The sequence below is a fragment of the Rhinopithecus roxellana genome, chromosome 15, assembly GCF_007565055.1.
Source record: "Rhinopithecus roxellana isolate Shanxi Qingling chromosome 15, ASM756505v1, whole genome shotgun sequence".
NCBI classification, from domain to species: Eukaryota; Metazoa; Chordata; class Mammalia; order Primates; family Cercopithecidae; genus Rhinopithecus; species Rhinopithecus roxellana.
The window spans coordinates 4,379,514-4,406,271 of NC_044563.1; positions in this window are offsets into that span (position 1 = coordinate 4,379,514).

Consider the following 26,758-nt stretch of genomic DNA (forward strand, 5'->3'; position numbering starts at 1 on the left):
GAGGTTGCAGTGAGTGGAGATGGTGCCACTGCACTCCAGCCTGGGCAACAAGAGTGAAACTATGTCTCAAAAAAAAAAAAAAAAAAAGAGTGACACTTGGTCCCTGGTGTTATTGGTCGCTGGGAAAGGTACATTGCACTTACAAAGGTACATTGTACATTACACTTCTTTCAGGCGGTAAGTTTAAGGCAGCAGTAGCTGGGTGTGGTCAAGGGGCTCTGCCCCACATAGCCCCCATGGCCACCTGCCGTGCTTGACAGTCCACCATCATCATAGACTCAGGGATGGCAGAGCCCTAGCAGCAGTGACAGTGGTGACAGCATGGTCACCCTGCACATATGCTGCTCACCTGGTGGGGAAGGTGTGCACATCAGGTGGGGCCATGAAAGAGGAGGTGGGAGACCCCTCCAGGGGCTGGGGGCAGCTCTGAGCTGGCAGGGTGACTGCCAGGGGGTAGCAGGCAGGACAGCTGAGTACACATTTGCTGCTGGCCTCCCCAGAGGTTCACTCTGGGCTCAAGAATCTTATTCTGCTTGGCTACTTGGCCTCTGGGGATCCATCCTATATGACCTCAGAGATTCGAGGAAGGTAAACTAGACACCGTCGTTGGCAAAAGATGAAATAATACATTTCACTCCTTCCCTCTTTCATCCATTCTCGCTTTCAGAGAGAACCTCTCCCAAGCACCCAAAGGTTCTGGAAAGGGTGTCCAGGTACAGAGAGAAGAGATCAAAGTAGATGCAGTTCCCACCCTCATGCAGTGCCTGGGGAAGTGCCCGGGTTCTCATGGGACAGGTAAAAATCCTGTTTTGAAGGTGAGATTGATGCTGTTCCGCTGTATAAATCTATGCCCTCATCACGGCCCTGTAAACGTGGTCTATGCAGGCAGTGCCGAGTTTTGCTGAAGCTGCTAGAATTCCCCTTGGAATTTTCTTAGCTGGAGGTTAGGCTAGGCCCCATCCAGGGTGCAAATGCCAGCAAGTTGAAGCTTTGTTTAGCATTTAAAGCCTCCTAATGGGTTTTAAACATTTACACTTGTCTTATTATTAATCCCAATTACTAAAACTCCACCCTGCCAACTGTGTCTCTCATTTTATAAATACTGTCGGGACAGAAAGGTTGCCCAAGGCTATTAGCGGCAGCAGCAACACGTCTTCTTTGCAAAAGAAAGTTTGCAATAAATTCTCAGGGGAGAAAAAGGCACCTCACAAATGGAGCTCTGAAATTTGCCCTTTAAGAAATGCCTCTGCTTTCGCTCAAGCCCTGAAATAAATTTTCAGGGGCTCTCCCCACCTTTAAATCATGAATGTGGAAGTTCAAAGCCAGGTTCTGCCACTCAAGGGAACCGACGGCCTGGGGTTGAGACTGGGCCACCTCTCGGGTTTTAGTGTGTATTTAAAAAGTGACACATGGTTGTTTCTGTAAGGAAATTATAACTGGCCTTGGACAGAGTTATTGGATGTTGGGAATGGAGCCGCAGCGAGAACTGCATTTCTTCCCAGTGCCTTCCAAGCTGCCCGGTCCAGGGTCTGCTATAAACAGTGAAATGTAATATTGCCTTATTTGGTCACAGAGCCAACCTATCACTTGCAGAGGCCTCTTTGCCTTTGACTTTGTGAGAAACGATGAATCCTGTGTCATTGTTGGCCAGGCAGTGCGAGTGTGATGCCGCCCAGGCTTTAGGCCCCCCATTTGGATGGAGGTCCCAGGGTTTGATAGGTTTTTTGTGCATTTTTCATGCACGCAGCGGGGGGTGCTGCCTGCACTGGGGAAGCAAAGGACCTGGATCCTAGGACCTGGAGGATTTTGCAGAACCAGATTAGGTGTCAGAAGAGCCTTGTGGGTTTCTTTTTTTTTTTCTTTTTTTTCTTTTGGTGCAATGTATAGGTAACTTAAACAGATTTTTCCCCTCCCCTCCCTTCCCCTCCCTTCTCCTCCCTCTCCTCCTCCTCCTTCTTCTTCTTCATCTTCATCTTCTTCCTCCTCTTCCTCTTCTTCTTTTGAGACAGGGTCTTGCTCTGTCTCCCAGCCTGGAGTGCAGTGGTGCCATCATAGCTCACTGCAGCCTCAATCTCCTGAGCTCAAGGGGTCTTCCCACCTCAGCCTCCCCAGTAACTGGGACTATAGGAGTGTGTCATGACACTTGGTTAATTTTTAGAATTCTTTATAGAGATGGGGTCTCACTCTGCTGCTCAGGCTAGTCTGGAACTCCTAGGCTCAAGCGATCCTCCTGCCTTGGTCTTCCAAAGTGCTGGGATTACAGGCATGAGCCACCGCGCCTGGCCAGCCTACACAGACTTTATAAAGCAAAGCTGAGTGTCTCAGAGCGGAGCAGGTCTCAGGGATGGCAGGTGGCCCTGGGGTTTTGTAGTGTTTAGGGAATGCACAACCCGGGCAGGGCAAGCCAGAGTAAGACCATCAGGCTCAGGGCTTGCCACCGGCCATGCACCCTGGACAGAGCTCATTGTGTAGAGGAGGGGATGGTGGGTTTCCACTGGAGGGGCTTGAACCTGGGGCCTGTTGGGAACTAAGCAGAGGACTCTCCTTCCCCACCCGGAGCAGCTATCTGCTGAGGAGGTTGCCCAGAGAGGGCCCCGTGCAAGTTCCCCGTGGGGCCAGCTGCCTGATCCCCTTGGTGCAGGCACAGGAGAGTCCTTTGTGCCTCTCTGTGAGAGGCCAGCCCCATGGAAAAGCGGCCACCCCTGGTGGCCATCTCTTGGGGGGTGGTCTATTGCTGAGGGCCCTCCTCTTCAGGTCAGAGCCATCATGAGGGTCTCTGTAGGCTCAGTTGCCGCTCCCCATCCCTGGGTGTTTCCTCTGAGGGACAATCTGGGATGGTCTGGCTACTGACCCGGGGCAGGGGACAGTGTGAATCATAGGAAGGGAAGAGGAAGTACAACAGGGCCGTGACTCACTGGGTGGCCTGGATGGAGGAGGAGATCACAAAGCATCGCACGTTTGAAGAAGTGGGCAGGGTGGAGCTGGAGACTGCATCCGCCAGCCCTGGGCTCAGCCTTCAGTCTGGCCTTGTCCCCCGGTGGGGGCCACGGGCAAGTCAGCTTTCCCTTAGCCTCTGTTTCCTCATCTGTAAAGTAGGCTTCCTGGGACCTGCCTGGGAGGGATGCAGTGAGAAATTCCTAACATGAATCGGTATTGCAGAGAGGCCAGTGGTGCTAAATTGATGGTGGGATTGATTAATACCTTAAATGAGAAAAGGCTGCCTACATTTTCCAAAATTCCCTATTATTTCACTTATAGTTCATTATAATGGCATGTGAGAGTGCAGCTTCCAAGAAGTATCCTGAAGAGAGGGGTGTTCTCTTCCCCTTTCCTCTCCCACTACCTTCTGGCTGAGGCAGGGCTGTGATGGCTGGAGCAACAGCAGTGATTTTGGATCATGAAGCTGTGAAGTGGCTTTGAGCATGGGGGTCTCGCAACACAGAGCATTAAAATGCAAGAAGCCTGTGTCTGAAACCGGGTGCACCCATCCTCATCCGCGTACCCTGGGATTTTTTTTTTTTTTTGAGACAGAGTCTCACTCTGTTGCCCAAGCTAGAGTGCAGTGGTGCAGTGGTGCAACCTCGGCTCACTGCAACCTCTGCCTACTGGGTTCAAGCGATTCTCCTGTTGAGCCTCTGGACTAGCTGGGATTACAGTGTGTGCCACCACACCTGGCTGATTTTTGTATTTTTAGTATAGACAGGGTTTCACCACATTGGCCACGCTGATCTCGAACTCCTGACCTCAGGTGATCCGCCTGCCTCAGCCTCCCAAAGTGCTGGGATTGCAGGCATGAGCCACTGGGCCGGGCCTACCCTGAGATTTTTACATGGAAAATGAACAAGCTTCCTTTGCCTAGGACAGTGCATAAAAGTACTTTGGGAACTATGACGAGCTCTGCAAAAGTGAGGTAAGGACCCCAGATCCAATTTCCAGGGTAAAGGACAAGTGAGTTTACCCTCTGCTGCTGGTTTTTCGCCTTCACAGTGGGTCCGGCTTGAACTATTATTCAGCTTCCCATCTTTGGCCCCTCCCACCAGTGATGCCTTTGAACTCACTGTCATCCTTTGGCATCCTCACTCTGTCCCCTCCGGCTGCCCAGCCCTCCCGGTGCCCCCCTGCACTGTACTCCCTGTCTCAGGCCAATTGTCCTCCCCTGTTTTCAGCGTTCAGAGTGGGAGTCTTACAGAATCCTGGGATCTGAGAGGACTTTAGATAGCACTGATTGCAGCTCTCCCCAGCAAGGGCTGTGCCATGTGACATCCCCCAGCCTGTACTAAAATGCTTTCAGGGACCCAGGGCTCACTACCTCCATCACAGCCTGGTCATCTTTGGCCAGCTCCCCATACCGTGAAGCATTTCCCACAGGTGAGCACCAACTGTATGCCTTGGGGCATCCTCCTCCACCCTGGGTCTGCCCCCTGGCATCCAGGAGATCCGGTCTCCTCATTAATTCATTCCAGTAAAGCTTCCCAGAGCACCTGAGCTCTGCAGTGCTATAACAGGCAGTGAGGGGACAGGAACAGGTAAGGGCCTTGCTTTGAGTAGCTCACTTTCTAGTGAGGACCACTACAGTGTGAATAATTATGAAAGCAATGAGCTAATTAACCATAATGACCACAAGCATCACAAAGACACCCACGGAGCTGTGGGTGTGTGAAATGTGGGCTATCATAAATCTGGTGGCCAGAAAGGAGTGGTAAGGGCAGGCTATGGGCACTAACCATTCCACTCTGCCTGGGACTATCCCGGTTTTAGCCCTGAGAGTTCCACATCTCAGAGAACTTCCTTCATCCTGGAAAACCAGGTGATTGGTCACCGTAGGGCAGTCTCCAAGTGCGTGCATGTCTTGTGGCTGCCGTGACAAATCACAACAAACTGGGTGGTTTAAACAGTTCTGAAGACTAGAAGCTCAAAATCAAGGTGCTGTCAGGGTGGGTTCCTTCTAGAAGCTCTGCTCCTGGCCACGTTCCAGCTTCTGGGGGCAGCCGGCAATCCCCGGCCGTCCAGATTTGCAGACATGTGGGTCTGATCTGCCTCCAGCATCACACAGCCTTCCCTGCATGTCTCTCCAAGTCTTATTCTTTTCTGTCTCTTGTAAGGGCAGTCATTATTGGATGTAGGGACCACCCTAATCCTAGATGATCTCATTTCATAGTCCTTACCTTAATGACATCTGCAAAGACCTTATTTCCAAATAAGGTGATAGTCACAGTGACAAGGAGCTAGGACTTGAACGTGTCTTTTGGGGGGCCACTATTTGACTTGCTATACCAGAGAAGGGAGTTGTTGTTGCCACTGGAAAGACACAATGACTTAGCGAGGCAAAGAGGCGATGGAATTTCCAGGCAGAAGAAATAGCTGGTGCAAAGGCCCTGTGGCTGGAGGGAGACTGACCCATTTGAGAGGTGAAGGAAGCCTCCCAGTGTGGCTGCAGTAAGAGGGAGAGGAAGCAGGCATGGGGGCACCCATGCAGAACCCTATAGGCCACAGGGAGGAGTTTGGTATTTTTCCTGGGAGAAAAGGGAGCCCCCAGTGAAAGACAAGCTGGCAGGGCCTGGAGCTGCCCTCCACGTGCCACCCTGGCTGCTCCAGTACCCAAGCCTTGCCCACTTCCCCAGAACCCCATCTGCTGGACCACAGCGGGCAATGGCCCGGTAAGCAGACAGAACTACCTGCACCATCTGCTCTGGGACGGGTAAAACCTGAGCTGAGGAGGCTCACCCGGAAGCAGCCTTGCTGCTGCAGAAGAAGCCTGCCGGGGCCTCACCTCCAGGCCAGGAATGCCTCCTGGAGGCTCGGCTGCTGGCTCCAGCCCCTGGTGAGGCCAGCCCTGACTCTTCCTCCTCTCTGGTTGGAGCTGGGCTGACCTATGTGTGTCAAGGGCAGGGAGGTGAAATGCCCAGCTCCCATCCTTGCCCTGTGCCTTGTGAGCCGCGTGATTCTAGAGAGGTTATTTACTTCCTTACTCTGGTTTCCTCGTCTGTGGAACAAGGTGATGCTCGGGTCCATATTCCGGGGTTTGTTGTCATGACAAAACAAGTGAAAACCCTGGGGCAGAGTTGAGGCCAGGTGAGCAGTGTGGGAGAGCAGAGGGTTCCAGAGGCAGCCCCGCCCTGGCATGCAGAGCTGCCTCATCTCCACCCTGGCCTGAAATGTTGCCTGAGCCATCACCTGCCGCTGAGCCTGTGCCCCAACAAGGTAAAATGAAGGAGGTGACCTTGGTGATGATAAAGATGCTGGACTGTGGACACGTCCTAAAGCTTCAGAGGATACCTGGCCCTTTTACAAACCTCGATTTCTCATTTGACATTTAAACCCACTTTCACCCATTTAGCTGGTAAGAAAACTGACACCTGAAGAAATTAAGCAACTGACCAAAATCACCTCTTGGTGAAGGGGTGGCACTAGGACCTGGATTTGGATCTTCTAGTCTGGTCTCAGTGTTGAGAGGCTGTGGGGTGTCTGAGCCTGGGGAGGCCGGAGACCCCCGACCCACACCAGTCCCAACACGCCTGCCTTCCTGAGGAGAGTGGAGCTTGCACCTGGCTGGGCTGGGCTCATTCTTGGTTGGGGTGGGGTTGTTGGTGCATTCTAAACTTCTCTTTAGAAACTTTAAAAAAATCCTGGTCATTGAATGATTAAGTAGAGAGGCTCTCATGGTACAAACATCTGATCTGAGAGTTGCTCCTTTTCCAAAAACCCTTCCCATAACTAAGAATAGTGGATTTCATTCTGCCCATTAAACTTGAACCCTGCTTATCATTTTCCTACGCATTATGTGATTATTTTGAATTGTCTGCAAGAATGCCTGAAGCTAGCAGGGTTTGGCAGGCATCCCATTAGATGCTTTTGTTTGGACCTAGAGATACCATCGTAGCTGTCCTATGCTGAGAGACTTGAGAAAAATTGAAGTGCAGTGTTTTTCCCCTTCTAAGACCGTCCCGAGTTCTGCCTTCTGGGCTGGGATCCTGGGGGAATGCATAGGAGACCTTATTTGGGATTATTGAGTTCCTTGGATTTTATGGGCATTAAACACTCGCTCTAAGCGCCACGTCGGAGCTCCGGTTTCTGCTGCGGTGATGGCTCAAGGGACTGAACTCAGAAGGGAAAGGAGGTAGCAGCGGATCTTGTCACAGTTTGGGGCTGCAGTGTGGCCTGGGCAAGCCACATGACCTCTCTGAACTGTCTCCTTCTCTGCAAGGTGCTGGTGCTGGTCACCAGAGGTGCAGGACAACATAAGAGGCTGTGAAAGAGAGAGAGGAAGTCCCTGGTGCTGAGCATCCTGGGAAGAGATGCCAAGGCTTAGGGAGCACTGACCGTGGGCCAGAGCTGATGCAGGCACTTTGCATGCTCATTCAGCCCTGACAACAGCCCTGTTGAACAGACAAGGAAATCGAGGCTCAGAGAGATTGGGCAACTTGCTTGAGGGCACACAGCCTGGGAGTGCTGGAGCTAGAGCTTGAGCATAAGTGGGTGCCTGCACAGCTGGTCCTACCACCCCCCAGTCATTCTCCACCATTTGTTAGATGCAAAGTGCAGAGGCTTTGACCTGTTGCTAACAGTCTCCCCAGCAGCTCTGTAAGGGAGGCTTTTCAGATACCTTTTTTCGGGGGGATGGGGAGAATATAAGACCATCGCACTATGGAAGACAGATTGGTGCTTCCTCAGTAAGTTAAACATAGAGTTACCTTATGACCCAGAAATTCCACTCCTAGGTGTATACCCCAAAGAATCGAAGACAGGTAGGCGTCGTGTCCTAGGTGTATACCCCAAAGAATCGAAGACAGGTAGGCGTCGTGTTAGATACCTTGTTAGACATTCAAACCAAAGCTGCTACTTGAATGTTCGTGGCGGCACCACTCACAGCAGGCAAAAGGTAGAAGCAACACAAGTGTGCACTGATGGATGGATGGAGAAACAACGTGCGGCCCATCCACACGGCCGGGTGTTATTCAGCCACAAAAAGGAAAGATGCACTGACATGGGCCCAGCATGGGTGAACCTACAAGACACTGTGCAAATCAAAGAAGCCAGTCGCAAAAGACCATCCAATGCATGACTCCATTTACATGCCATGCCCGGAATAGGCAAATCCATAGACACAGAAGGTAGGTTTGTGTTTGTCAGAGGCAGGGGGAGGGAAATCTGAGCTGCTCCTGCAGGCTGGGGTGGGAGCCATTAGAAACCAGCAGCAGCTGAAGGGTCAGGACACCCTCCCCCTGCCGTGCTGGGCTGGGTGCAGGAAGGCAGGGAAGCTTGGGGCCTGGCTTGCTGGGAAAAAGTGGAGGGGAGTGTGTGGTCACCCCTTCCTTTCTGTGATCTTAGGGGCCATGCCTCCTTGGCCATCTGGTTTGGGGGAAGGGGTCCTGACTTTGGCGCCAAACAGAGCTGGGTGTGGCTCCTCCCCAACCACTGCCAGCTGTGTGCCCCTGGGCCTGTAAGTGGGGGACTGAGAGGCCCAACACCAGGAGGGGAGTGACTGCTAATGGGTATGGGGTATTTATGGGGGTGATGGAATGTTCTGGAATGGTGGTAATGGTTGCACCACGTTGTCAATGCACCAAGTGCCACTGAACTGTGCACTTCAAAATGGGTAACATGAGAATTCTATGTTGTGGGAATTTTACCACAATTTTAAAAATCCCTTTTAGATTTGGGGAAACCGAGGTATCATCCTACAGCCTGCAGCAATTTAAGGGAAGGGTGGGAAAGGATGGCAAAGGAGACCTGGGGTCGTCTGCAGAGAAGCAAGCGAAGAGGAGAAGCACTGTTGTCCACTTGGGGTCTCGCAGGAGACACTACTGGTTTGCAGCGTGAGTGCTCCCTAGGTTTTGCCCAGGAAATCTTCCGGAAAAGGTTTTCGTTACAGATTTTCTGATTCCAGTGCATGGTGAAGGGTGGGACGTGCTGAGTCTCGAACTCAAGGCAGGCTCGGAGGGAAAGCAGACGTTGGCTGTCTCCAAGGCAGCTGGCAATGAGCTCGCTGACCATGGACACTGGGGGTGCACCTGCATGCTGTGCCCCCTCCCAGCCCCTCCTGTGTCTGCAGTGGGCAGCAGACAGTGCGCTCAGGCCCCATGATTGTGCCGCCTCTGCCCCCTGGCCCTGGGTTTCCTGAGGCCACCCTCGCTCCTCCCTCCCGTGAGGCCCAGAATCTGCCGACCTCTCTCTCCAGTGGCAGGATAGGCCCGTGACCCAGGCCAGGCCTGGAGCCCTGGAAGTCCTGGGCCACAGTGCTAGGTCCAGGGGTGGCTACATGACCCAGGCTGGCCCAGTGAGTGTCGGCCCTGGGCATTTGGCTGGACCCTGGTGACACAACCCGGAACTGCTGGTGGCATCTCAGCCATCCCTTGGGGACAGCACAGGGGGAGCCAAGCCAAGCCCTGGAGGGAGGCAGATTCCTCCTGGTTCAGCTGGGCCTGGGTCAGCGGTGATCGGGAACTTCTCGGCAAATGCCCTAATTGCTCTTTCTTGAGCTCTAGTGAGGTTTCTGTCTCTTGCATTCAGAAGCACTCCGAGGAAGCCAGGAATCCTGGAAATCTGAGCTGCCCCTGCAGGCTGGGGTGACAGTCATTGGAACCAGCAGCAGCTGAAGGGCCAGGGAACTCTCCCTGACTTTGGCGCCAGACAGACCCCGGTGTGGCTCCTCCTCAGCCACAGCCAGCTGTGGGGGGGCCCTGGGCCTGTAAGTGGGGAACCGAGAGGCCCAACACCAAGAGGAGGCTGCTGCTCCCACTGCCATCAGGGAACCCAGGGCCAGGAGGCAGAGGCGGCACGGCCATGGGGCCTGAGCGCACTCTCTGCTGCCCACTGCAGACATAGGAGGGGCTGGGGCGGGCACAGCATGCTGGGCTGGATGCAGGAAGGAAGGCGAGCTTGGGGCCTGGCCTGCTGGGAAAAAGTGGAAGAGAGTGTGCAGTCACCCATCACCCCTTCCTCACTGTGATCTTAGGGGCCACGCTTCCTTGGCCATCTGGTTTGGGGGAAGGGGTCCTGACTTTGGCACCAGACAGACCCAGGTGTGGCACCTCCCCAGCCACTGCCAGCTGTGTGCCCCGGGGCCTGTAAATGGGGGACTGAGAGGCCCAACACCAGGAGGAGGCTGCTGCTCCCACCGCCTGGGCCGGCAGCCTGGCTCTCATCCTGCTTTCCTCACCGACTAGCCTCGGTTTCCCCATCTGTAAAATAGGGGCAATAAGGGCACCTCCTTCCCAGGACTGCTGTGCAGCAGAGAGGAGTTTGTGAGTGTAAATGTGCCAAAAGGTGGCCGGGCATCCCTCGGTGAATTCCAGCAGTTCCTGGTCCCTCCTAGGGCCACAGTGAAAACAAAGGAGACAGTCTGGGAAGCGCGTGGGGAGGAAGAGTAAGGAGGCCGTGCTGCTGGGCACAGAGGTGCTTCTGCATTCGAGTCTTCCCTTTGCATCCTGCTCCACCCCTGAGCCGTTCCAGGAGTCAGAGGTGGCAGAGCTGGCTCCCTCCAGAGTAGACCGATTTGTCTCCTGGTGACAGTTGTGCCTGCAACCCTCGCCCGGTCCTCAGCTGTGATGCCAGTGTCCAGGAATGCACCATCCCACAGCCTTCAGTCTCTTCTCAGGAAGCTCATGCATTAAGGCTGAAAGGATAAATAAATGCCGTAAGCCATGCTCAGGCTGCTTGCCCCTCCGATGCACGCATCTGCAAACGCCAGGGTGCACGAGCCACACGCTGGTGCTGTGCAACAGCTTTGACTTCTCCCTGTTAAAAATGGGGTGCGAAGGAGGCCCTGCAGAGGACCTGGCAGCTCCCTCCTTCATCCTGGTGGGCATGGACTGGCCTCACCCGGCCTGACCTTGGCCCGTGTGTGTCTGGGCTTCTGCAGACCCTCCCCCTCTGCCAGGACCTCCTTTCCCGCACAGACCAGCCTGTGCCTGCCCCTGCTCTCTCTCTTACCAAGTGTCTGCCTCTGCCTACGGCTTATTTGGCGTGTCCTTTTCTTTTCTTTTCTTTTCTTTTCTTTTCTTTTCTTTCTTTCTTTCTCTCTTTCTCTCTTTCTTTCCTTTCTTTCCTTTCTTCCTTCCTCCCTCCCTCCCTCCCTCCCTCCCTCCCTCCCTCCCTCCCTCCCTCCTTTCTTTCTTTCTTTCTTTCTTTCTTTCTTTCTTTCTTTCTTCTTTCTTTCTTTCTTTCTTTCTTTCTTTCCTTTCTTTCTTTCTTTCTTTCCTTCTTTCTTTCTTCTCTTTCTCTCTTTCTTTCTTCTTTCCTTTTTTTTTTTTTTTTTGGAGACAGAGTCTTGCTCTGTTGCCCAGACTAGAGTGCAGTGGTGTAATCTTGGCTCATTGCAACTTCTGCCTCCCGGGTTCAGGTGATTCTCCTGGCTTAACCTCCCGGGTAGCTGGGATTACAGGCGCCTGACACTATGCCAGGCTAATTTTTGTATTTTTAGTAGAGATGGGGCTTCACCATGTTGGCCAGGCTGGTCTCGATCTCCTGACCTCAGGTGATCCACCCGCCTCGGCCTCCTAAGTGCTGGGATTACAGGCGGGAGCCACCGTGCCTGGCCCCCGCTTTCTCTTTTCCTCCTCTCTCTCTCTCTCTCTCTCTCTCTCTCTCTCTCTCTCTCTCTCTCTCTCTCTCTCTCTCTCTCTCTCTCGCCTCTCTCCACCCTCCACCCCATACCAAAGCTTGCTGGAGATATGGGCCGGCTCTCCTCCTGGTCTTCAGGGATTTGGATAAAAGCAGATTGAAATTAAAATAAAAACCTACTAGGTCTAGAAACCTTGATGTTAAAAAAAAAAAAAAAAAAAGATGTTAAATTAAATCTGTGCCCCTAATTTTACCCAATGGGAAGTAACTGTACTCATTAACGGGGGAATGCATCGTTTATAGGATTTTTGACCTAGATAGGATCCAAAGGCACACGGATCTCAGGTAGGCCCACTGGCTTTGCACACAGACCAGGGGATCCCAAGAGGCAAGGAGAAGAACGCCTCATTTCAGAGCTGGCCTCACAGGCATGGGACCCCTGCAGTCCCAGAGAGCCCCGCCACAGACAGGCCCTGTGCTTGGTTCCATGCTCTGCTAGTTCTTAATTACTTCGCCATTGACCTTGTGTTTTTGAGTGAGATCTGATGGAGGGTGCCCAAGAACAGAGGCTACAGATGTGCAAAGATGTCCACCCTTCACCGCCACCCATTTGCAGACAGTGTCCCTGGTACAAATACTTATAAAGCACAGAGTCCGAGGCACCCACGATGCCTGGGCGTTCAGTGGAGCCCAAAGTGAGGACAAGGTCAGTGTGCGAAGGCTGAGTGCATGGGACCCTAACAGTCCCTCAGGTCATGTATTCCACTCAAGCCAGAATTCACAGAAGAAGACAAGAGAGTTCTAAGAAACACAGATGACCAAGCAGGCCGTCCTGTCATTTTCTTACTGCTAGCCAGCCCCTGACGCTGGAAATGGTGACTTAGAGGGAACGGGAAAGAAGTGAAATAAAAACAGCCGAGATGATTTTCTGCTGTGTTTCCACTACGCTTGCAGAATCTAAAATACATGAGTAGGCCGGGCGTGGTGGCTTGCACCTGTAACACCAGCACTTTGGGAGGCTGAGGTGGGTGGATCACTTGAGGTCAGGAGTCTGAGACCAGCCTGGCCAACATGGTGGGACCCTGTCTCTACTAAAAATACAAAATAAGTAGGGCCGGGCTTGGTGGTGGGCGCTGTAGTCCCAGCTACTTGGGAGGCTGAAGCAGGAGAATTGTTTGAATCCCGGAGGTGGAGGTTACAGTGAGCCGAGATCACGCCACTGCACTCTAGCCTGGGAGACAGAGTGAGACCCTCTCTAAAACAACAACAACAACAAAAACAAACAAACAGAAAAAGGGCCGGGCACGGTGGCTCACGCCTGTAATCCCAGCACTTTGGGAGGCCAAGGCGGGCCGATCACCTGAGGTCGGGAGTTCGAGACCAGCCTGACCAACATGGAGAAACCCCATCTCTACTAAAAATACAAAATTAGCTTGGTGTGGTGGCGCATGCCTGTAATCCCAGCTACTCGGGAGTCTGAGGCAGGAGAATCACTTGAACCCAGGAGGCAGAGGTTGTGGTGAGCCGAGATTGCGCCGCTGCACTCCAGCCTGGATGACGAGAGTGAAACTTGGTCTCAAAATAAATAAATAAATAAATAAATAAATAAATAAATAAATAAAATATATAGGTATATATGAGCTATGATACGCGAATGGTGTAATTTCCGTGATTCTACACACGTGTTAAATGCTCTTCTAGTTGCATCTTGCCAGGTAAACGTGAGCATGCTAAGATGCATGCCAATCATTTAACATTTTATTTTGTTTCATTTTATTTTTTTTTTTGAGACGGAGTCTTGCTCTGCCACCCAGGCTGGAGTGCAGTGGCCAGATCTCAGCTCACTGCAAGCTCCGCCTCCCGGGTTCCCGCCATTCTCCCGCCTCAGCCTCCCGAGTAGCTGGGACTATGGGCGCCTGTCACCTCGCCCGGCTAGTTTTTTGTACTTTTTAGTGGAGACGGGGTTTCACCGTGTTAGCCAGGATGGTCTCGATCTCCTGACCTCGTGATCCGCCCGTCTCGGCCTCCCAAAGTGCTGGGATTACAGGCTTGAGCCACCGCGCCCGGCCTAACATTTTAACTTTGCTCTGTGACAACAGAAAAGGCAAATAAAAAACATCATAAGAAGCCAAGAAAGGGGCTGCAGATGGGAGGAAAAAGCTGCTTTTGTGCCTTAAGTCATGTTTCTTTTCTCTGTTTTGTGAACAAGGGGCCCCACATTTTCATTTTGCGCTGGGCCCTGCAAACTATGTAGCCAGCCCGGCCCGATTTTCATCTGCCTTCTTACAGGGCTCTTTGCTTATGAACGTCTCTCCAGCAAACGCATCCATTCATTTGTGCCACAACACAGGAGGCGACTTTGCTACGTGGGTGCCCTGTGACAGGTGGGGTACCGAGGTGTCTGCTCCCTCCTGCCTCTCCTCTGCCCCAGAGAGTGGAGCAGCCTGGGCCTTCCCTCCACCAGGATTCAGGTCCCTCAGCACCACGTTCATTCCCACACCACCTGCTTTGCCCGGCTGCGCTGTGATTGCGGACTTCACTCAGCCTCCATCCCTCCTCCAGTCTTGCCAGCAAAGCTCCAGCTTCGAACTGGATTGTTCCATCCAAAGGTGCTGCTGGCTCATGATTTCAGGGACTCCTCATCGCCACAGGATAAAATCCATTCCGCCCCTGCATGGGCTCCAGCCCACCCACATTTCCCTCCCCACCCTAACCATGACTCTCTTTTGCCGGGGAACCCCTGGCCACCAAGACAGACGATCTGGGCTTCAACATGCCTCTCCCGCAGTCCAGAAGGCCCCACGTCCTCTGCAAGCCAGTCTTTTCCAGCGCCGAATTCTCCCTGAAGATGACGCCGTCCCTCTCCCCCTTCCCCATTTGGGAGATGCTCCTTGTAAGCGTTCTGTGCTTCCCTGGCTAGCTTGCTTTGTCCCTGTCTCTTTCTCGATCTCAGTCTCCGTCTCTCACCTGTCTCTCCTTTTCTCTGTCCCTGTCTCTCTATGCCTGTATTTCTCTGTTTCTCTCTCTCTCGCTATCTCTCTGTCTCTGTTTCTTTTTCTGTCTCTCTCTGTCTTCCTCTGTGTGTGTCTCTCTCTGTTTCTGTTTCTGTCTCCTCTCTCTCTTCTCTCATCTTTACTTGTTTTTTAGAGCTGCCTGTTCATCTGCCTGCTCCACAAAAGGGAAACCATAATGACCACACTCATCGTCTTCTTATCATAAACTGTGTGTATGATACACGGGCCCAGTGCTTGGCTGTGCTCACGGCCCACCAGCAGTTCTCACCCCATAAACTGTATATGGCACATGAGCTCGGTGCTTGGCTGTGCTCACGACGCACGGGCTCTCGCCCCGTCTGCCTGCTGGGCTGCAAACCTCACTCACCCTCCCTTGCTCCTGTGAGTCCTTTTGGCTACGGGGTTCTGGCATGGATCCTCAGAGCGGTGCTCTCATTCTCCCTGTTCTCCAGATGAGGCACCTGGGGCTCTGAGAATCTGAGTGACTGATTCAGTGAACCTGGCTCTGCCCACCCCTGCCCTGGCCCAGGCAGACCAGGTGCTTCTTAAACATCTGTGGGGCCTTCACTTGCCTAATCTGACCCTGAGTCAGGAAAGGCCAGGACACTGGGCTTAGCTGACGGAGGGCCCCTATGCTCACCTCCCAACTGACAAGAGACAGGGGTGCTGGGTAGGGGGAGCTGGTGGTGGTGCCCCTGACCCCTGAAGTCAAGGTCCTGTGAGAAGGAGCCCATGTTGGTCAGGGAACCCTTCACAGAGGCCACCACGGTGAGTCATGGGCTTCTGTAAGCAAGGCTGTCCCTGTGTCATTCGAGTGACTCCCATGTCTCTGAAACTGTGTGTGTCCAAGGGAGGCTGAGAAGGGCTTGAGCTTCTGGGGCCCTGGAAGGTGCGAGCCCCGTGGGTTTTCCCTACGGGTAAAGGCAGGCTCTGTCCACTTTGGATCCACCACTGAGGATGGGTGGGGCTTTGGAAATTCAAACTGGTCCCCAGACGCTAGTCCTTGGCAGCTTAACTCTGGCCAAGGTCACATCAGTGAAACCAGAGGGTCTTCTGGGGGCAGCGAGGATCTCACGATGGTGCTGGGGAGTTCAGGGTCCACAGAAGGCAGCCCTGTTAGGGTCTGCAGCTTGGGGGCCAGCATCCCCCTTGACCTGTCCAGAGCTCAGTCCTGTGAGGCCTCGGTCCAGAGCCACCTGCCTACCATCCCACTTGGGCCCCCTATCCTCATGGGGGACCAGGACAGAAGCATTCAGTGTAGAGGCGAGAGGAGGAAGGAACGCAGAAAGAGCAGGAGTGATGTCGAGGCTGTGGCTCCAGGGGTGACCTGCTCCACCCCCCGCCTCCAGGTATCCTCCCGATATTGCCCACGTTTCCTTTGACTTGGGTGTGAAGCTCCCCAGTTAGTGAATAATTAAGCTCTGAAACCACTTTTATAGAGAATGCTCCTAGCTCTTAGAGGGGTCACTGTCTATCAGCCACTCTCACTTTAGTGTGAATTTGTGCAGTGTGCTTTCCTGCTAACACCCAAATGAAGATGCCCTGCACTGCTGGGACAGGCTCTCTTGGGGTGTGTCTGGGATCCCAGGACACAGAGGAAGGTGAGTGCTACCCTCGGGAGCTTGAGCAAGTGGCACTGGGACAAACAAAGCTGCCAAAGAAAGGAGGAAGGAGGACAAAGTCCCATGTCTTCTGTTTCAAAATGTTCCTAATAGTGCTGTCCTGAGTTGAGGAAAGGAGAACTTGTTCTTCCTCCTGTTTCTCTTCCCTTTCCCCGGTGCCTCTCCCTGCCCAGCTTCCCCTACTCCTCCTCCACCTCCAACCCAGGGTCCTACTACCAGAACTCAGGATCCAGGCCATTATCACCAGCCTCAGACTTCAGTTCCAATTGGTGGGGTGTCAGGCCGGGTGAAATGTCACGCTTTTATTGTGGTGAAGGCTGGGAAGGTGCCATCTGCTTTTCTGACTGGAGGGATAAAGAGAGTGGTGGCATGGAGAAAGGCTAGGTCTATGGGGTCTGGAGAGGATGGAGAACAGAACCTTCTGTGCCTGACAATCTCCTTCTCTCCAGGACCGCTGTTGAGCTGGTTGCTGGGAAGGACGTGGCCAGATCTGTCCAGGGAGCAAGGAGCCTCCTGGGGGGACAGGATTAGGAGCCCTGCCCCCCTTAGGAGACTCTTGGATGGACTAAAATCGTTGCAACTGAGGATCATGAACACTGGAGGGCCCCGAGAACCCACAGTGCTCAAGCAGACCCCACCCCTTGGCTTCCCAGCTGAGCACAAGGTTGCAGGGAGCTGGTCCTGCCTACGTAGCTATGGGGGCTCCTGATGGGGAACAGTGACAAGTCTTGAATCCTCAGCCCTTTAGAACCAAGCATGAGGCACCAGGAGGGCCTGAGCAGGTCCCCTCATGGCAGGAGCCTGGATGCACAACCCAGTGTTCAACAGCGACACCCTGTGGTGGCAACAGAAACAACCTCGGTCAAACCAGGGACCCTGTGGATTGATGGTCTAGTCCCCTCTGTCTTTGGCTTGGAAATCAGAGTAAATCCTATGGGCTGTGTAAGTCCTAATGTTCTTGGACAGTCTACATCGGTGGGTGAGGCTTCAGGAGGAAAAGCCTAGGCTTCCAGCTAAGATGGACAATGATGGTACAATGAATTGGAAAATTTATTCGATGGTTTAGGAAGAGACTGCTCCTGTATCTAGGTGGGTCCTAGTCATTCCGCTGGTAGTATCCTCATGGGCTGCACGTGTGTGGGTGCTGGACCCTGCACTTGGTTTTCCTGGGACGCGTTTTCCTGCTGAAGTAACCAGCTCTCTCTCTCTCCCCCCATGACCTGTGGAGCTTGGTCAGCCCTGTCCAGTTCTTATGACTTTCCAAAGTATTCAACAAGGCCCCTCGGCCACTTTCAGGGTCGCCTGGCTCCATGGGCTGAATGGTGATCCAATAAACCAGCCTCCCTGCCTCCATCCAGCCCTCCTGGGGGCCAGTGTGGGCACCTGCCACATTGCACACCCAGAGGCAGAGTCTGGTCATGGGTGAGGCAAGCACAGGGCAGCCTCGCACTTGGAAGGGAAATCCCTTCATTCTCAAGAATGCAGGCCCACACTGCCTCATTGTTCCTGCCCCGTTTGACATCCAAAGAGCTGCCTCACCACTCTGGAAGAGAGCTGGCCTGTGTGAGTCACCTAGAAGTCCCCAGTGGGGAGCCTGAGCCTTAGCACTGGGGGTGACATCACCTAGCAAGTCCAACTCGACCCATAAGCCCTGATGGCCAATTCAAGAGCAGCACACCTGCCCGTGAAGCTGGCCACATCCGTGAGCTGCTGCTCAGCATCCTGATCCCACTAGGAGCCAGCGCCTGGCTTGCCCCAAATTCTTCCCAGCAGTGGACTTAATGGGCCACCCAAGGTCCCTAAGAGCCACCCTCCGCCCTCCTCCCAGCCCTGTGCCCTGGGTGCCAACCTGCAGGGCTGTGCGTGCCCCTGCGTCCTCCTTGCCCTGTGTCCTCCTTGTTTAGTTTGGCCGATGGGAGAATCATTTTCAGGGGAGAGAGAAGTTGAGGAAAGTGTCCCTGGCTCCCTGTCTGCCATGGCCTGTTTCCTCTGCTAAAGGGGGCAGCTTCTCCTGGGTAGTCCTTCCTCCAGCCTGGCTGCAGCCTGTTCGGCCCCCTTTGGGATGAGGGACACCACAGCTCCCACCCGCGGCTGCCAGTGTGGGGGCTCTAGGCATGCCCCCTCCCTTGGGTTTCCCCTTTCTCTGCTCACATCTTTTATAATAGTCCCTTCATTACACTCTCTCGGATCCCCCTCCCGGGTGGGTCACCGTCACCCCTCCTCAATGGTGCACTTCTAGGGCTAGGGGCTCATTCCTCCGGGAGGCCGGGCAGCACAGCCTGCCAGAGAGCTCTTTCTCTAATCCTTTAAAATCTGTCCCTTATCACGGCCACTCCTGCTCCTGAGGACAGCACAGCCGGCTGCTCCCTCCACCATGAGTCAGCCCCACAGATATCAGGAGGCCTCTAGCCCAGTGCTCCTGGAAGTTTGAGCCACCCTGTCCTGTCCTGCCCCTCCCCTGTCTGGTCTTTGTTCTCTGGACACACCCTGGTGACTCAGGGTCCCCTTGACGAAGTGAGCCGTGTGTGAAGTTGTGCCCCCCTTGCTGGTGTCAGGCAATGGAGGGGCTCAGATAGGCAGGGAAGACCCAGGATCTGGAGGCCGGTGGGGAGCAGGGCTGGGGAAGCTCATCCTCACTTGTGGGCACGTCTAGGAGAGCGGCAGGGTGGGGGCTCACTGAGGCTGTCTGTGGACTCGGCATTCCCCACCCAGCACAGGCTCTGGGACGCCAAACGCACGCCCACTGTGAGGGGCAAAGGCTGCCCTGGCAACCAGGAGGAACTGCAGCTCCACCTGGCTGTGAGTCAGAAATACCAGGGAGTTTTAAAAAAGCACCAGTGCCCAGGGCCTTTCGTAGACCCACAGAACCAGACTTTCCAGGGATTTCAAGAAAGTTCTCAAAGGATCCTGAAGTACAGGAGGTTGGGTTGTGTGGCCTGGGTATGGCCATCTCCGGCTACAGGGCCAAGCCAGTCAGCTCAGGTGGGTGCCACGGGATGGGGTGAGGCTGGGAGTTTTCCCTGTGCCAAGGAACACCCAGGTGAACTGGGATTGGTGTTACTCAGAGCTGAGGCCCTTGGGGGATTTCCATGAGCTGTAATGCTCAGAGCTGCAGGACCTGGGGTTGCCCCAATGTTTCAGAGTGTTAAATGGGCCTGAATGAGACCACTGACCTCTCCGGGTTTTCATCTCTTTGTTTCACAATGTAGAATATTTGGGAAGGATGGAATCTGGACCCGTGGGTTTCGCTGCCTCTAGGCTGCTGAATTCTGCCTTGAGCTCACACGAAAGGTGTCCTTACTTTTAGATTGCTTCTAGAATTGTGGCAACTTTATGCAAGTCAGATCAAAGTGCTCCTTCTGCAAGACACACCATTTCCACCCAGCAGAAAACCATGCAAAGATGCAGATGTACAGTGCCTGTGTTGAGAACAGTGCTCCTAAGGTGCCACGCTCTCCTGCGAGGCAAAATGCACACCAATGTGGGGGCGTGGCTTCCACTGAAATCCAGGCAAACTCTGAACTTGGAGGTTTTATATTTAGGTTGTATCAGTAATTTTATAAAGGAACAGAGGGGTGGAATTGCTATGGACTGAATGTTCGTGTCCCCCCAAAATTCATATGTGAAAACCCTAATCTCCAATGAGATGGGTTTGGGAGAAGGGGCCTTTGGAAGGTGATGAGGTCGTGAGCTTGTGGTCCTCATGACGGGATTAGAGTACTTACCAGAAGAGATGCAAAGAAATGCTTTCTCTGTGTGTCTCTGTCTCTGTGTGTCTCTGTGTCTCTCTATGTCTCTGTCTCTGTGTCTCTCTGTGTGTCTCTGCATGTCTCTCTGTCTCTGTGTCTCTCTGTGTGTCTTTATGTGTCTCTGTGTCTCTCTGTGTGTTTCTGTGTCTCTCTATGTGTTTCTGTGTGTCCCTGTGTCTCTGTGTGTCTCTGTGTCTCTGTCTCTGTCTCTCTCCCCACCGTGTGGACACACAGTGAGAAAACAGCTGTAGTAGTCATGCTGCTGATAAAGACATACCCAAGACTGGGCAATTTACAAAAGAAAGAGGTTTAATTGGGCTTAAGTTCCATATGGCTGGGGAAACCTCACAATCCTGGCAGAAGGCAAGGAGGAGCAAGTCACATCTTACATGGATGGCAGCAGACAAAGAGAGAATGAGGAAGACGCCAAGCCAAAACCCCTGATAAAACCCTCACATCTCATGAGACTTACGTCCACTACCACGAGACCAGTGTGGGGGAAACTGCCTCATGATTCAATTATCTCCCAGCGAGTCCCTCCCACCACACGTGGGAATTATGGGAGTAAAATTCAAGATGAGATTTGGGTGGGGACAGAGCCAATCCATATCAACGGCTATCTGCAAACTAGGAATCGAGAAAGTGAGTCCTCACCAGACACTGTCTGCTAGAACCTTGGTGTTGGACTTCCAGCTTCCAGAAACGTGAGCAATAAATGCCTGCTGTTGCTAAGCCCCTCAGCAACAAGACATCGAGCTAGAAAGACAGACGAGCACGTAGCCCTCCATGGCAAATGGTCTCAAACATCCCCATAAACACGTCTTTTCTCTACCACAGGTGTCTGTTTTTGTTTGTTTCCCTCTTTGTGGCCATCAGAGCTCCACCTTATCTGCCCACCTCCTGCCAAAGGCCTCTTCTCTAAGTCCTCAGCTTCCCTACATGATGTCAAATCCCCTTCAGCAAAGACAAGCCTACTTCCGCGAGAGGCTTCTCTGTTAGCAGAGCAGCGGTACCACCATGTTAAAGCTTAAGCCTCAGCTTGGAGGGGTCGTGTCCCTCCCACCTGTGCCCCAGTGGCTTATCATAGTATGCCTTCTAATTACCTCTGCACTCCCCAGCAGGCATTCTGGTAAGTGGTTTCCCCACTTTGTTTCATACGGAAGAATACAAAGGAGAAAATTAAAACCATAAGCAATCTTGCTACCGGAAGGCATCTTTTATTAGTCTTTTGTCCACTGTGAAACACCTTTCTATGATATTGGGGTTCCCTGCTATGGAGCATCCCTGAGACATAGAACTCACTCACTCACCTACCCAGCCATTCACCTACCCACCTACCCACATATCTATGCATCCATCCATCCATCCATCCATCGATCCATCCATCCATCCATCCATCCATCCATCCATCCATCCACCCATCTATCCATCCAACCAACCATATATTCATCCTCCAATCCATCCATCCATCCATCCATCCATCCATCCATCCATCCATCCATCCATCCAGTTACCCACATATCCACCCATCCATTATCCATCATTCATTCACACACAACCCATCCACCCATCTATCCATTCATCGTCTGTTCATCCATCCACTCACATATCTATCCATTAATCCATCCATCCAGTCATCGATCATTCATCCACATATCCATCCACCCACTCATCCATCCATCATTCTTGTTTCCTTCCTCTTTTCCTTCCTTCCTCCCTTCCTCCCTTCCTCCCTCCTTCCCTCCGTCCCTCTCTCCCTTCCTTCCCTTCTCTTCCCTTCCCTTCCTTCCTTCCTTCTTCCCTCCCTCCCTCTCTCCCTCCCTCCCTCCCTTCCCCTCCCCTCCCCTCCCCTTTCCTCCCCTTCCCTTCCCTTCCCTCTGTCCCCTCTTCCTTCCTTCTACCCATCCAGCAAATACTTGCTAGGCACCTGTCATCTCTACTGTTCCTGCTTATTGTTGACTATAAAATGAGTCTCTCTTTATTGAGGTCCCTCAATAAAGATGGGAGCCAGGGGAGGGCCCTCTGGGTTCTTCCAGCTCAGCAAAGTGTGGAGTGACAGCAAAAAACATGGCATTCTTTTTGCTTGACCAGGTGGAAGATTAAAATCGCCCCTGCTAGAAAGGAATCTAGTCTTGCCAGTGTTGCAGATTCTCAGTAAGATCACTTCAAATGCTTAACTTGATACATGGTTCCACCAAGTGACAGAAACGTGAAAGCAGGTGAGGCAGTGGAGCCAGCCCTGTCCTGGGTAGGAGATGATGAGGCCTGGAGGAAGGAGGGAGGCAGGGATTCAGCAGAAGGTGCAGAGGGCACTGAAAAAGACTTCCCACTGCTGCTACCATGTTTCTCCAGGGAGTCCTGACATCTGACCAGAGAGAACGAAGGCCCACAGACAGCAGGCGGGGGGCCCTGAGAGTGCTTTCCTCCATGGTGTGGGGGATAAGATCTTCTCCCAGCCCCAGCCTTCTCTGACCCAGAGCCAGAGCCCAGAGCCCCTGGCTCTGGCAGGTGGTAGATCGGCTGGTGCTGCCAAGGGTGGGTCTAGTGAAGACCTTGGCCTCCGGAGTCCTAGAGAACAGCAGCCTTTGTGAACTCCCTTGTGTGTGCTCATTCTGCTCATGGAGCTTCTGTCTCAGTTCCTCTAGTGTTCCAGCCCCTTCTGCTCCCCGGGTGGGAGCCTCTTCCAAAACCCTGTGCAGCTTGACTGGGGTCTGGGGGCCTGACTCTTTGCCAGCCCTTTCCATTCCCCAGACACTAAGCATGTGGCACCACCATGGGTCGGGAGGAGACCCTCCTGCCCTGTCCACATCCCGCAGGCCCTGAGCAGGCACAGTTCCAGAGTGAATGAAAAGGAGGGACTCTGCTGTCATGTGAGGTGCTGATGGCTTTATCAGCGGGAGTCAGCATTTCCAGGGAGATGTGTGTTTGTCAAGAGACTTGGTGGTAGGAAGCATTTGAAGTGATCTTATTGAGAATCTGCAGCCCAGGCAAGACTAGATTCCTTTCTACCAAGGACGATTTTGTTTTTTGTTTTGTTTTGTTTTTTTTTTTTTTTGAGACGGAGTCTCGCTCTGTCGCCCAGGCTGGAGTGCAGTGGCCGGATCTCAGCTCACTGCAAGCTCCGCCTCCCGGGTTCACGCCGTTCTCCTGCCTCAGCCTCCCGAGTAGCTGGGACTACAGGCGCCCACCACCTCACCCAGCTAATTGTTTGTATTTTTAGTAGAGACGGGGTTTCACCGTGTTAGTCAGGATGGTCTCGATCTCCTGACCTCGTGATCCGCCCGTCTCGGCCTCCCAAAGTGCTGGGATTACAGGCTTGAGCCACCGCGCCCGGCCGCAAGGACGATTTTAATCTTCCACCCAGTCCTGCAAAAAGAACGTCACGTTTCTACGCTGTCACCCCACCCTTTGCTGAGCTGGAAGAACCCAGAGGGCCCTCCCCTGGTTCCCACCTTCAAACAGCATCCCCAGCATCCCCAGCACCTCCAGCACACCCCTGGGGAACGGGCTGCTTCTCTTTCAATGCCTGGAGCCCAAGGATTGAAGGAAGGGCTTTCCGGGGTCCTGGGACCAAGACCTGGAGCCAGCCCGGGGGGCCAGCCCGGGACAGTGCCTTGTTCTGCGGTCAGTGCCCGGCAGGAACAGAGTGGGCACTGAGGAGGTCCCTTAAGCTTCTCGGCGGGGAGTCTTCATGGCTGTTCTCACAGGGCTGGTCCTCGGAGACTCCCAGCACTGGCTTCCGGGTTTGCTTGGGTCAAGCCCTGTAATAGCCTCCCTCCTGGGACCTGGTCTCTCCATTGCAGCTGAGGAGGAGGCGTGGGAAACAGCAGCAGGCTGAGGCAGCCTCAGGGCCCCTTGGACGTGGCCCCCACCTCGCTCAGGTCAGCTTCCCCAGGAGGCAGGAGGGACCCTGGGCAGAGCAAGCTTCCTGTCCTCTGTGTCTCCTCCCTGCGCAGTGGGAACATCCACTCCCCCCACACCACTTCCCATTTTCACATGGGCCACTGGGAGACTCCTCAGGCCTCAGGCTCTGAAGGAGTTCCACTCACAAAGCTCTACTTTCGTGGATCCCCTTGTGTTCCCTGCTTCCTGCCCGCTAGACTAGCTTCACCCAGCCCCTGCCAGGTCTCAACAGTGGACTGAATTCATGGCAGTAGTCTTGGTGACCCCTAGTGGCCTTCCCTTCTCTGGAGTAGACCTGATCTAGCCTCAGGGCCTGGCTCAGCCTCAACACCTAACTGAGACCTCAGGCTCCCCACCATCCCACAGATGGGCCCCCAGTGCCATTGCCGGCCTTCAAAGGTTTCCACCATCTAGAGGAGAAGCCGCTTGGGGCACCGGTGGCTGGGCTGGACAGTGCCCTCAAGAGCTGACTGCAGTCTGGAATCTTGCCCTCTGCAGCCAGAAGGAGAGACAGCCCTTGTCTAAGCCTATTTCATCCATTTATTTACCCACCCAAAGGCTGTGGAGCCCAGCCTATGGTACAGTTACTGTTTGGTGCTGGAGACAGACAGTTTAGCAAACCACAGCCCAGCCTACCTTCCTGGAGATTAAAATCCAATGGGAAATCAGACATTGATCAAAAATTTACACAAACATGGAAAACAACATCTGGAATTGATGGAGACAGAGTAGTCCCCAACGCCTGCATGCATTCGTCCTTCCTGGGGAGGGCAGGGCACGCTTGAGTTGAGATCTGAAGGCTGCAGAGGACAGGAGGTGAGCCTCCAAAAGGCAGAGCAGGGTTTGCTTTTGGGGTGGGACATGCATCAGAGGGGGCAGGATGGAGGTGGGGTGGGCAGCTAGGGAGCCAGGGGAGGTGTCAGGTGGGAAGTGATGGTGCCAGGGCAATGTGGCGCAGATGGGGAAAGCAGACACATTTGCCATCTCTGCAGAGCCGCTTTCCCTCCTGAAATGAGCCAGGTGACAGCAGGCTCTGGTCCTGACCTCCAGCATGAATGCACCTGAGCTCTGCCATGGCTCCCCCTCGCTGGCTGTCCCTGGCCTTTGCTCTGCTGATTTTCCCAGGTCACCGCCTGTGTCTGAGCTCTGCCATGGCTCCCCCTCGCTGGCTGTCACTGGCCTTTGCTCTGCTGATTTTCCCAGGTCACCGCCTGTGCCTGAGCTCTGCCATGGCTCCCCCTCGCTGGCTGTCACTGGCCTTTGCTTTGCTGATTTTCCCAGGTCACCGCCTGTGCCTGAGCTCTGCCATGGCTCCCCCTCGCTGGCTGTCCCTGGCCTTTGCTCTGCTGATATTTCCAAGGTCACCGCCAGTGGACGGGGGGACCCAGAGGTGATGATGCTGCCCATGCGGTGGTCCTGGACCATGGGGCCCCACTGTGGCTTCCCCCAATGAGTCCAGCCCTCCTTTGGCTGACTCCTATGCACCCCTTTGCAGTAAAGGCCTTTTGCTTTCCTGCCCTGCTCCAGACAGGCACTGTGCACTCAGCCCTGCCGTACCCACTCAATCCTGCCCACTTGGCCCAAGAAGGAGCCTCCCCTCCTGTGTTGAGTGGGGTGGGGAGGGAGCAGCCCAGCCCAGGCCTCAGGAGGCAAAGCTTGATATCAGGATGGGACCCTTGCTTTCTCCCTCCCTCTTTCCTGCCACCTGGGGTCTGCAAAGCCTCCCAGGGAATGGGTGGGCTGCTCAGAGCAGGGGTTCTTAATCAGGAAGAAGTTGCCCCCTGGGGACTTTGGCTGTCTGGAGATACTTTTGGTTGTCACAACTTGGGTGGTACCATTGGATCTAGTGGGGAGTGGCCAGGACACAACTGAGATGGTTCCAGTCCCAAGTGTTAGTAGGGCCAAGGGTGAGAAGCCCCGCCCCCAGGGAGCCCAGCCCAGCCTTGGGGGGCTTGGTCTTGGGGTTCCTGTGATTCCTCTGTACTCTCATTGACCTCTCTGGGACTGAGAGCAGGAGTCCACTATTTTTCCATCTTTTGTAAAAATTTGCTGTGGAAACTAGTGTGGAGATTCCTTAAAGAACTAAAAGCAGAACGACCATTTCATCCAGCAGTTCCACTGCTGGGTATCTACCCAGAGGAAAAGAAGTCATTATACAAAAGAGATACTTGCACACACATGTTTATAGAAGCACAATTCACAGTCGCAAAAATGTGCAACCAGCCCAAATGCCCATCAATCAACGAGTGGATACAGAAATTGTGGCATATCTATATCTCTATCTATATCTATCTATCTATCTATCTATCTATCTATCTATCTATCTATAGATGGAATACTACTGAGCCATAAAATGGAATGAATTAGTGGCATTTGTAGCAACCTGGATGAAATTGGAGACTATTATTCTAAATGAAGTAACTCAGGGTAACTCAGGAATGGAAAACCAAACATCGTATGTTCTCCCTCATGAGTGGGAGCTAAGCTATGAGGATGCAAAGGCATAAGAATGACACAATGGACTTTGGGGACTCAGGGGGAAAGGGTAGGAAGGGGGTGAGGGATAAAGGACTACAAGTTGGATACATTGTGTACTGCTCAGGTGATGGGTGCACCAAAATCTCACAAATCATCACTAAGGAACTTACTCATGTAAGCAAACACCACCTGTTTCCCAATAACGTATGGAAATAAAAAAAGATTAAAAACAAAACAAAACAATATAAAGATATATTGTTTTTACTGATCACACAACCAGGAAATAAAAAACTAAAAACTAAAAATGCCAGCATCACCCAGGACCGGTGAGAGTATAAGGAAACAGATACTGCTCAATGTTGCTTGGGCTATATAATCCTTGGAATCCAATTTGGCCACGCCTAATAAAAATAAGCTTTTTTTTTTTTTT